This window comes from Mytilus galloprovincialis, chromosome 7 (genome assembly GCF_965363235.1).
Source record: "Mytilus galloprovincialis chromosome 7, xbMytGall1.hap1.1, whole genome shotgun sequence".
Taxonomy (NCBI): Eukaryota; Metazoa; Mollusca; class Bivalvia; order Mytilida; family Mytilidae; genus Mytilus; species Mytilus galloprovincialis.
Genome location: NC_134844.1, coordinates 73950949 through 73961299, shown reverse-complemented (window position 1 = coordinate 73961299; position 10351 = coordinate 73950949). Strand labels below are relative to the sequence as shown.

Sequence of the window (10351 nt, the reverse complement as noted above, 5' to 3'; positions counted from 1 at the left end):
TTGCAAATATGTTGTCCTCTTGTACACCGGTACGCTTCTTTTTAGAACGAATATTTAAAGTCTTTAATATACTACACTGTATGTTTATTTGTTTGAAAGGTACATATATTGAATAAGTTTTTTCTTAACAATGATCATAACGATAGAGATCACCCCAAAAGCCTCAAAGAACTGTTACAGTAGTCCAACAACGTATAAACAAACGTTAATGTTCTCCAATTTATTTATATTGTAGTCCTGTGTTGTCATTTTGATGTTATATTTCACATGGCCATAAAAGTGCGAGGTTTGGCATGCCACAAAACCAGGTTCAACCCACCATTTTTTCCTTTAAAAATGCCCTGTACCAAGTCAGGAATATGGTCATTGTTATATTATAGTTCGTTTCTGTGTGTATTACATTATAACGTTGTGTCGTTTGTTTTCTCTTATTTTTGAGTGTAAATTCACATTGCGATAAGACGTGTCACGGTACTTGTCTATCCCAAATTCATGTATTTGGTTTTGATGTTATATATATATGTTATATTTGTTATTCTCGTGGGATTTTGTCTATATGTGTTACATTTTAGTGTTATGTCGTTGTTCTCCTCTTATATTTAATGCGTTTCCCTCGGTTTTAGTTTGTTATCCCGATTTTGTTTTTTGTCCATGGATTTATGAGTTTTGAACAGCGGTATACTACTGTTGCCTTTATTTGTTAAGCATGACAATCTCCTCCTTACACGATGCTGTGGATTTGACATCCCCATCTCAACCGAAAGTATACGCGCTATCTATTTCTATACACAAATAATCAGTTTCATGTCTAGTTGAGGATCGCTTTCATAAGATGTATAATATTTCTTTGTTTATCTTTGTCTACCAGTAGTACAATTGACAAAGAAAGGCTATGTAATGAACTTTAATAACTATACTGTTCGAGTGGATTTCCAGATAATGATCTCATAATATTATGTTTTTCTAGAAGTTTTATTTGATTTCATGCATTTAACACCTACTCGGCATCCTGTCAATTGTTAATTCACTCTTGCACTCAGAGAACCGAAGAGAACAATAATTCCTTTTGATGATTTCCGAAACTAAAAATTAATAATTTACAAAACGTTATAACTCCTTCAAAATGAACAAATACACACTATTGATCAAAGACTTACTAACAGATTCTTAAGTGTTTATCTGTTGAGCATCTCTGTTGTTTTTGGACAGAAGTTGAGGCATCTTCTCATCGTCTGCAATTAACTTTGGGAATGGTTCTGATCACGTGATCATGGCGATAGCACGTGCATAATATCAAGACAGTAGCAGAAGATAATTCTCTCTACACACATTACTACGATTTCATTACACAACAAAGAGCACATTAAACACTTCATTGCTTTGGATTCTACGACATGGGACCAATTTCATGATAAAAATAGAGGTAGGTTTATTTTTTATTGATTTAATTTATATTAGAACTACATTGGCCGTTCCGGTCGCCAGTCTGACTTTTCTTCTTATCTTGTAATCGTTTTTATGAATGGAATTCCATCAGATGGAATTTATGATTAGAAGTAGTGAGCTACTGTCTACATGGATAGCTCGCGAGTAGAGTGAAAGAACTATAAACCTCTGAACGTTTTCATAGATATTAAGTAAGAAAACTGAAATTTAATAGTTTCTTTATATTTACGAGTTAACAAATATAGAGATAAAATTGAGAATGGAAATGGGGAATGTGTCAAAGAGACAACCCGACCAAATAAAAAACAACAGCAGAGGGTCACCAACAGGTCTTCAATGTAGCGAGAAATTCCCGCACCCGGAGGCGTCCTTCAGCTGGCCCCTGAACAAATATATACTAGTCCAGTGATAATGAACGCCATACTAATTTCCAAATTGTACACAAGAAACTAAAATTAAAATAATCCAAGACTAACAAAGGCCAGAGGCTCCTGACTTGGGACAGGCGCAAAAATGCGGCGGGGTTAAACATGTTTGTGAGATCTCAACCCTCCCCCTATACCTCTAACCAATGTAGAAAAGTAAACGCATAACAATACGCACATTAAAATTCAGTTCAAGAGAAGTCCGAGTCTGATGTCAGAAGATGTAACCAAAGAAAATAAACAAAACGACAATAATACATAAATAACAACAGACTACTAGCAGTTAACTGACATGCCAGCTCCAGACTTCAATTAAACTGACTGAAAGATTATGATTTCATCATATGAACATCAGGCACAATCCTTGCCTTCCCGTTAGGGGTTTAGTATCATACCATCATAACATATAGGAGAAGAACATAACCCGTGTCATGCCAACAACTGTTTTTAGAATAAATGTGTTTAGTTCCGATGCAAAGACCTTATCAGTGACTCAATATTAACGAGCACGCTTAAAACATGATATATCATGATTTATGGCTGTCTTTGTAGTTTATTTTACTCCAATCAGACACGGTTGTCAGAAATTTATTAGGACATTAAATTCCAAAGACCGTATTGAGTAAAAGAACAAATCCACAGAAATAAAACAGATAATTATAAATGATCACAAGTTGACGAGTCTGACGTTAGACCGTTGATATGTCTTTTCATATGTAAGGAGGTGTATTTGCTTTGTTTCAAAATCTACTAGAACACACCCGCGAAATCGCGGGCATATACAGCTTGTGAACTATTGTAGGATGATTTTTTGTCAAAGATATTATGTACATGATGTATGGAGAATTTCATAAAAGGTATGAAAAGCTCTCTCCCTTTTTCCAAAGTCCGATATATGTTTCCTTTCTGTTAAATTCAATTATTTCGTGTTTATGGCCTCAGACCACAATTATTCTTCTCCTTTGCTACAATACTTCTTTTGGTAAAAGTCAAATCAAATTAAAAATTTGCACCGTTTCAAACATGAAATAAATGTAACTGCTTACATATAGACCATTATTAGTCTAATAAAATATGCTTCTAGGACAATCCATCAGTGCTTTTTCTTTTGAGAGCCTTATTAACATGCCAATGGTAGGATATGAATCTTGTATAAATGACCAAGACCGACTAAGGCTAATTTGAGGGGTGGTCGGAGGGATCCTGATCCCGAAATCCAAGGCTTAAAACCATGAAATCCCGAGATGTAGAATTTTAAAGAAACTTCATATCCCGAAATCCCGAAATCAATAAAAAATATTTTCCCGGATCATGTAAGGATTAATCTCAAAATCAGGAGCTTAAAAACACCCGATCCCGACGCCCCCAAAAAGGTCCCCTAATCTCTACCTTACTTTCATTTTTGCCAAATCACTATTTTCCCTTTCAACAATAAATTTGTATGGCCCATTTATGGGTATTATGTTTCCTAGTCTGTACATCCGTGCGTTCGTTCGTTTGTTCGGTCGTCCTTCGTCCGTCTTTCGCGTTTCAGGTTAAAGTTTTTGATCGAGGTAGTTTTAGGTGACGTTGAACATGTTTTACTTGTTTTAATATATATGCAAGTGGCATGACCCCTTTTAAAAATAGTAAACATTTCAAAGAAATTAGTAGACAGAATCAGGGACTTTCTATACTAACATAGAAAGTCCCTGACATATATATTAAAGTAGTATAATCGTAGTTTACATGTAGATAAACGCGAAAAAATAATTGTCCTCTCTATAAGGAGGTATAATATGATTCTTGCGATCTAAACACCATGATATGGAGAACGCTCTGAATGGCTTATTTATTTTTCATTTTTGTTATCTATCATACATTTGTCATACGATTGGTTGTTATTGTGTCACATGTTTTACTTATTTTAATATATATGCAACTGGTATGACCCCTTCAATAGTAAACATTTCAAAGAAAACAGTAGACAGAATACAGAGAGTCTCTTAGACAATATATTAAAGTAGTATAATCGTAGTTTACATGTAGATAAACGCGAAAAATAATTGTCCTCTATAAGGAGGTATAATAGTTTTGGGCCTTGCGATCTAAACACCATGATATGGAGAACGCTCTGATTGGCTTATTTATTTTTTGTTATCTATCATACGATTGGTTGTATTTGTGCATGTTTCAAACCGGAAGTCTTATCTATGACTAAAAGTCTGTCTGATGACGAAATCATATCCGGACTCTTTTTTTGTCGTTTTTCTCCCAAAATAACGCAATCTGAATAATCAGAAGAATGGATGACAAATGCGACTATGCATGTTACCTATAGGACACAGAGGCATGATGATTGATTTATTGTGGAAGAAAGAGAAGCGACACACAAAATGAGGTCTTCTCGTTTAATAGTATAGAATATGAACATTAATTTAAAGGAAAAACAAACATGTTTTTTTTTCCAAGAAAGTGGTCCAACTAGCCATTTCGGCAGCCATTTAAATTGTTCACGTCTTCTATATTTTATTATTTAAAACAGAGAAACTATTGTTTACATATATTTTTTATAAAGCTAAAATCCTCAATGTGTTGAATTAATTATAATAAGGAGATGTGGAATCGTAATCATGGTTAGCAACTACATGCATCCATCCGGCACCGAAGGACATGCAGGAATGTGTCTTTATTACTCAACCACTGACAATACATGTATGTCAATAACAATATTTTTGCTGTGGGTTTGTACATGCAACGAACTTCTCATTGGCAATATATATGATGAGTATAAAACAAGATATGCCTCTTCATAACTACACTAGTCAATAAAAGAAATGATAAACAAGTTTGAAGTCTAATTTATCACAAAATATGAAAAAATGGGGAAAACAGTAAACACTGCGTTTTAAAACACCACCAATTTGAAAGTAAGCAAAATGTGTCTCGAGTGTATTAAACGTTGAACTCACTTAGCTAATTTTGCACATTGAGTTCCTCAAATATGCATAAGATTAAAATTGTCAAATCAAATCTGATACTGTAAACCAACGTCCCCACCCAAGGTTTACCACCCAGCTCTCTCCTCCCCTCGTGCATGGTGTGTTGGGGAGAGTACTGGATCGTTACACTTGACTAGCTACGATGGTGTAAGCCAACGTCTCTACATACCCGAGGGTTACCCCAGTCCTCTCTTCCCCACTTGCATGGCGTGGTGGGGAGAGTACTGGATCGTTACACTTGACTAGCTACGATGATGTAAGCCAACGTCTCTACATACCCGAGGGTACGCCAGTCCTCTCTTCCCCACTTGCATGGTGTGGTTGGGAGAGTACTGGATCGTTACACTTGACTAGCTACGATGATGTAAGCCAACGTCTCTACATACCTGAGGGTACGCCAGTCCTCTCTTCCCCACTTGCATGGTGTGGTTGGGAGAGTACTGGATCGTTACACTTGACTAGCTACGATGATGTAAGCCAACTTCTCTACATACCTGAGGGTAGCCGCCCAGTCCTCTCTTCCCCACTTGCATGGGGTGGTGGGGAGAGTACTGGATCGTTTCACTTGACTAGCTACGATGATGTAAGCCAACTTCTCTACATACCCGAGGGTAATCGCCCAGTCATCTCTTCCCCACGTGAGAGGCGTGGTGGGGAGAGTACTGGATCGTTACACTTCACCAACTACGATGCTGTCAACTTCCAATTAAAACTACAGCACTATTCTAGGTCCTTTACATGAAAATGCATATACATAAAGTGAGTTTTTATTTATTTAAAGAAAAATGATTATGAATTTTCAATTGCATTTCAAACGTGCTGTAAATTGATACAAGCATATATATAACAATACTTTTATACATTGCATTACAAATAAAAATAATAATAAAATATTACAATAAAAAACACCCGAGGGCCACCATTGGGTCTTCAATGCAGCGAGAAACTCCCGCACCTTGAGGCGTGCTTCAGCACATGTATAAGTCGCATTAAAATATCATATTTCATAATGATATCACAATGTCGGTAATGACCCATTATATGATTTCTAGATTCTGAGAATTCATTCTTGCATGTGTGCATGCGTTTGCTTTGAGCCATGCTAGAGGGTACTTAAGGGGTTTCAGAATAGAGAGTATGTGACAAAAATGAAGAAAAATAGGCAAGGCTAAACAATGACGAATAATTAGCAACAAAATGAAAAATGTTGCAAGCAAATGACCACCCCCACCACGAAAAAAATAATAAAAAAATAAAATGAATATAGAATACACCAGACACTAATAATACGAAATTCCGCTAATATCATTATGATTATGATAAAATAATAGATAAATAAGAACTGAATCTAAACATGTTCATTTTGTTGTGAAACATATGATTCGTATCAGAAATCTACAAGAATATTCATTTAGCCTTCCTAGCGTTTAAGCTTGAATTGTTTACATGTTCTTTGCATTTTACAAGCACTATTTATCTTATGGCAATATTCCAGAGTGGAAATTAGCTCTTAAAAGAAGGAAACAGGGAAAGTTTGATATGATGTGATGTGAACTAAGTCTACATTTACCAAAAGACTTATTAATATGTTCTTTTCTCAAGATACTGCTATCTACCAATCTTTGATCAGTAATTTAACTGGTTGACCGTGGACAACAAATATTCCTTAGTGTTGACAGAGTATCATAGCTTGTACTTTTTTCTACGCATCTTCCAAATCTATTTCTTATTGTTGAATGAATAAATGGATAGACTAGCAAGTCAATATATAAGTAGGGCCTGAAATTACATGTATTAAAACATATTTGGTGTATGAATTTGTTATGTGAAGTAGTGATTTGAACCAGTTAAAAAAGACAAAAAAAAGTATATTTGTCAAAGCTGTCAAAATGAATTTTACATATTAAAATTGTCCATGTTTAATTTTGAGTAAGAGCTTGATAGAATATTTTATAATTTTGATATAATTTGTTTTAAAGTAGTAAACAACTTTGTCAAAATCGTATACGGATTTAACGTGTGCGAGTTGTTTAATTTATAAATATTGTTTTAAAGAAATGCACTATGACATGAATGTGTTCTCAGGCCTTGTGTACTGCCAAATCAGAACAAAGTACATTTTTTTTAATAGTTATTGCCGGAAACGTGATACTTATGATCAAACAATCCAAGAAACGCTCATAAAAATCTATGTATTTTCCTATAATACATTCATTGTGCATACCTGTCAACCTGTGACTATGAAAATGCAGGTCATGACCTGCATTGAAGAATGAAATCTCAGGTCATAATGCGTACGAACTTTTTCGAGCTGAATTTCAGTAATTAGGGGACACGTTTTTTATAATTTAAATAAAAGTTTCCAAAACATGTTCACTTTATTAATCATTATTTCATTGCACTTTGAAAAGCTTTTGATAACTTTGTGACACTTTCTCCTCTTTGGTTCATTTTATTATTCACATTTCTACTTCGTTCTATATGTATAGTATTTCACCCTCAAATATGACTAGCTCTTTTTTTTTTTAAACTATTTTTATACGACCGCAAATTTTGAAAAAATTTTCGTCGTATATTGCTATCACGTTGGCGTCGGCGTCGTCGTCGTCGTCGTCGTCGTCGTCGTCGTCGTCGTCCGGCGTCCGAATACTTTTAGTTTTCGCACTCTAACTTTAGTAAAAGTGAATGGAAATCTATGAAATTTTAACACAAGGTTTATGACCACAAAAGGAAGGTTGGTATTGATTTTGGGAGTTTTGGTCCCAACATTTTAGGAATTAGGGGCCAAAAAGGGCCCAAATAAGCATTTTCTTGGTTTTCGCACTATAACTTTAGTTTAAGTTAATAGAAATCTATGAAATTTTGACACAAGGTTTATGACCACAAAAGAACGGTTGGGATTGATTTTGGGAGTTTTGGTCTCAACAGTTTAGGAATTAGGGGCCAAAAAAGGGCCCAAATAAGCATTATTCTTGGTTTTCGCACAATAACATTAGTTTAAGTAAATAGAAATCAATGAAATTTAAACACAATGTTAATGACTACAAAAGGAAGGTTGGTATTGATTTTGGGAGTTTAGGTCCCAACAGTTTAGGAATTAGGGGCCAAAAAGGGACCCAAATAAGCATTTTTCTTGGTTTTCGCACCATAACGTTAGTATAAGTAAATAGAAATCTATGAAATTTAAACACAAGGTTTATGACCATAAAAGAAAGGTTGGGTTTGATTTTGGGAGTTTTGGTCCCAACATAATAAGGGGCCCAAAGGGTCCAAAATTAAACTTTTGTTTGATTTCATCAAAATTGAATAATTGGGGTTCTTTGATATGCTGAATCTAACTGTCATGACTGTGTATGTAGATTCTTAACTTTTGGTCCCGTTTTCAAATTGGTCTACATTAAGGTCCAAAGGGTCCAAAATTAAACTTAGTTTGATTTTGACAAAAAATGAATCAGTTAGGTTCTTTGATATGCTGAATCTAAAAATGTACTTAGATTCTTGATTATTGGCCCAGTTTTCAAGTTGGTCCAAATCGGGGTCCAAAATTAAACTTTGTTTGATTTCATCAAAAATTGAATAAATGGGGTTCTTTGATATACCAAATCTAACTGTGTATGTAGATTCTTCATTTTTGGTCCTGTTTTCAAATTGGTCTACACTAAAGTCCAAAGGGTCCAAAATTAAACTTAGTCTGATTTTAACAAAAATTGAAATCTTGAAGTTCTTTGATATGCTGAATCCAAAAATGTACTTAGATTTTTTATTATGGGCCCAGTTTTCAAGTTGGTCCAAATCAGGATCTAAAATTATTATATTAAGTATTGTGCAATAGCAAGTCTTTTCAATTGCACAGTATTGCGCAATGGCAAGAAATATCTAATTGCACAATATTGTGAAATATCAAATTTTTTTTTAATTAGAGTTATCTTTCTTTGTCCAGAATAGTACGCAAGAAATATCTAATTGCAAAATATTGTGCAATAGCAAGATTTTTTTTTAATTGGAGTTATCTTTCTTTGTCCAGAATCAACTTAAATCTTTGTTATATACAATATACAATGTATATTCACTTTTTACTACCAACTGATAAATTAAAATAATCTTTACCATTCAGTGATAACAAGCAGTTTTTTTACATCTTAATATTTGATGATGTATTTAAATGAGTAGTTATTGTTGCAAACTCCATTAGAAATTTTAATTGAGATTAGTTTTGGAATAAGGGAAAGGGGGATGTGATTAAAAAAATTGGGTTCAATTTTTCTCATTTGAAATTTCATAAATAAAAAAGAAAATTTCTTCAAACATTTTTTTGAGAGGATTAATATTCAACAGCATAGTGAATTGCTCTAAGAGAAACAAAAATTTTAAGTTCATTAGAACACATTCATTCTGTGTCAGAAACCTATGCTGTGTCAACTATTTAATCACAATCCAAATTTAGAGCTGAATCCAGCTTGAATGTTGTGTCCATACTTGCCCTAACCGTTCAGGGTTCAACCTCTGCGGTCGTATAAAGCTACGCCCTGCGGAGCATCTGGTTAGAAAATTGTGACTGGCTAAACAGTCTTAACACATTAACTGTTCCAGGTGAAATATATGCACAATTAGAGTATAGTAAAATAAAGTTAAACAGTTAAAGGAAGTATAGATGAAAAAAAATTATTTTCAACTTTATTTTTATAATTGTATTAAGGTATGAATTAAATGAAAAGTTATATTTCAATATGTATTTAAATTCTATTTGTAGTAGATTTGATCTTTTTTACCCCCCCAAAAAAAACGTAACTACAAGGAACAAATTTGAATGGTGACAAAAAAGGGGAAGTAACTCAGTTGAAAAATGTTTGTAAAACGTGACAACAGTGAAATTTATTAACGACCTAAAGCTAAGGTAATTGGTGTTAATTAACAGTGTGTTTGACACCAAAGCTGTCATGTGAAGCCATGCACTTGATGGGTCACTTAATTTGACAGTTTACACAGGTAGCTGAACTTCTGTTGATGGAAGAATTACGAATTTGCCGGTATTTTAAAGAAAAATCACTTATGAAATCATTCTTTAGACTTAGAAATCCAGGTGAAAGCGGGTCATTTTCGGAATTCCCGGGGGAGTGTCCCGGGTGATCCATCAGAATTGTTAAAATCTCGGGTCACACCCGCAAAATACGGGTCAGTTGACAGGTATGATTGTGTCTATATCAAACTTGAAGATAATATACAGTAGGAACAATTAAAATGATAATGAACAATCGAGAGGTCTTTCCTTTTCGTAATGTAAAATATATGTTCCAATAGCATGCATTGAAAAGCTCGTAAACACACATACAACTCAGTAAAAATATGACAAAAATAAAATAAATATTCGCTATTTATGACCTTGACTTTTGACTTTGTGACCCTAGTGAAGGTCATTGGTCCACAATGTCAATTTCAAAAAAATAAAACAGTAAATATGTGTGCAAAAAAACTGCATTGAATTATCTACATTTATAAAGT

At 34.0% G+C, this 10351-nt stretch overlaps 1 protein-coding gene across 1 annotated transcript in view; it reads left to right on the top strand.

The window, feature by feature from the left end:
• Nucleotides 1-1272: 1272 nt before the first annotated feature.
• The window catches only part of LOC143083636 (myosin light chain kinase 3-like), a 46540-nt gene continuing 37461 nt past the window's right edge, over nucleotides 1273-10351 (top strand). The window contains exon 1 of the mRNA XM_076259912.1: nucleotides 1273-1423. The gene's annotated coding sequence lies outside the window, so the exon portion shown is untranslated. The remainder of the gene's footprint in view (nucleotides 1424-10351) is intronic.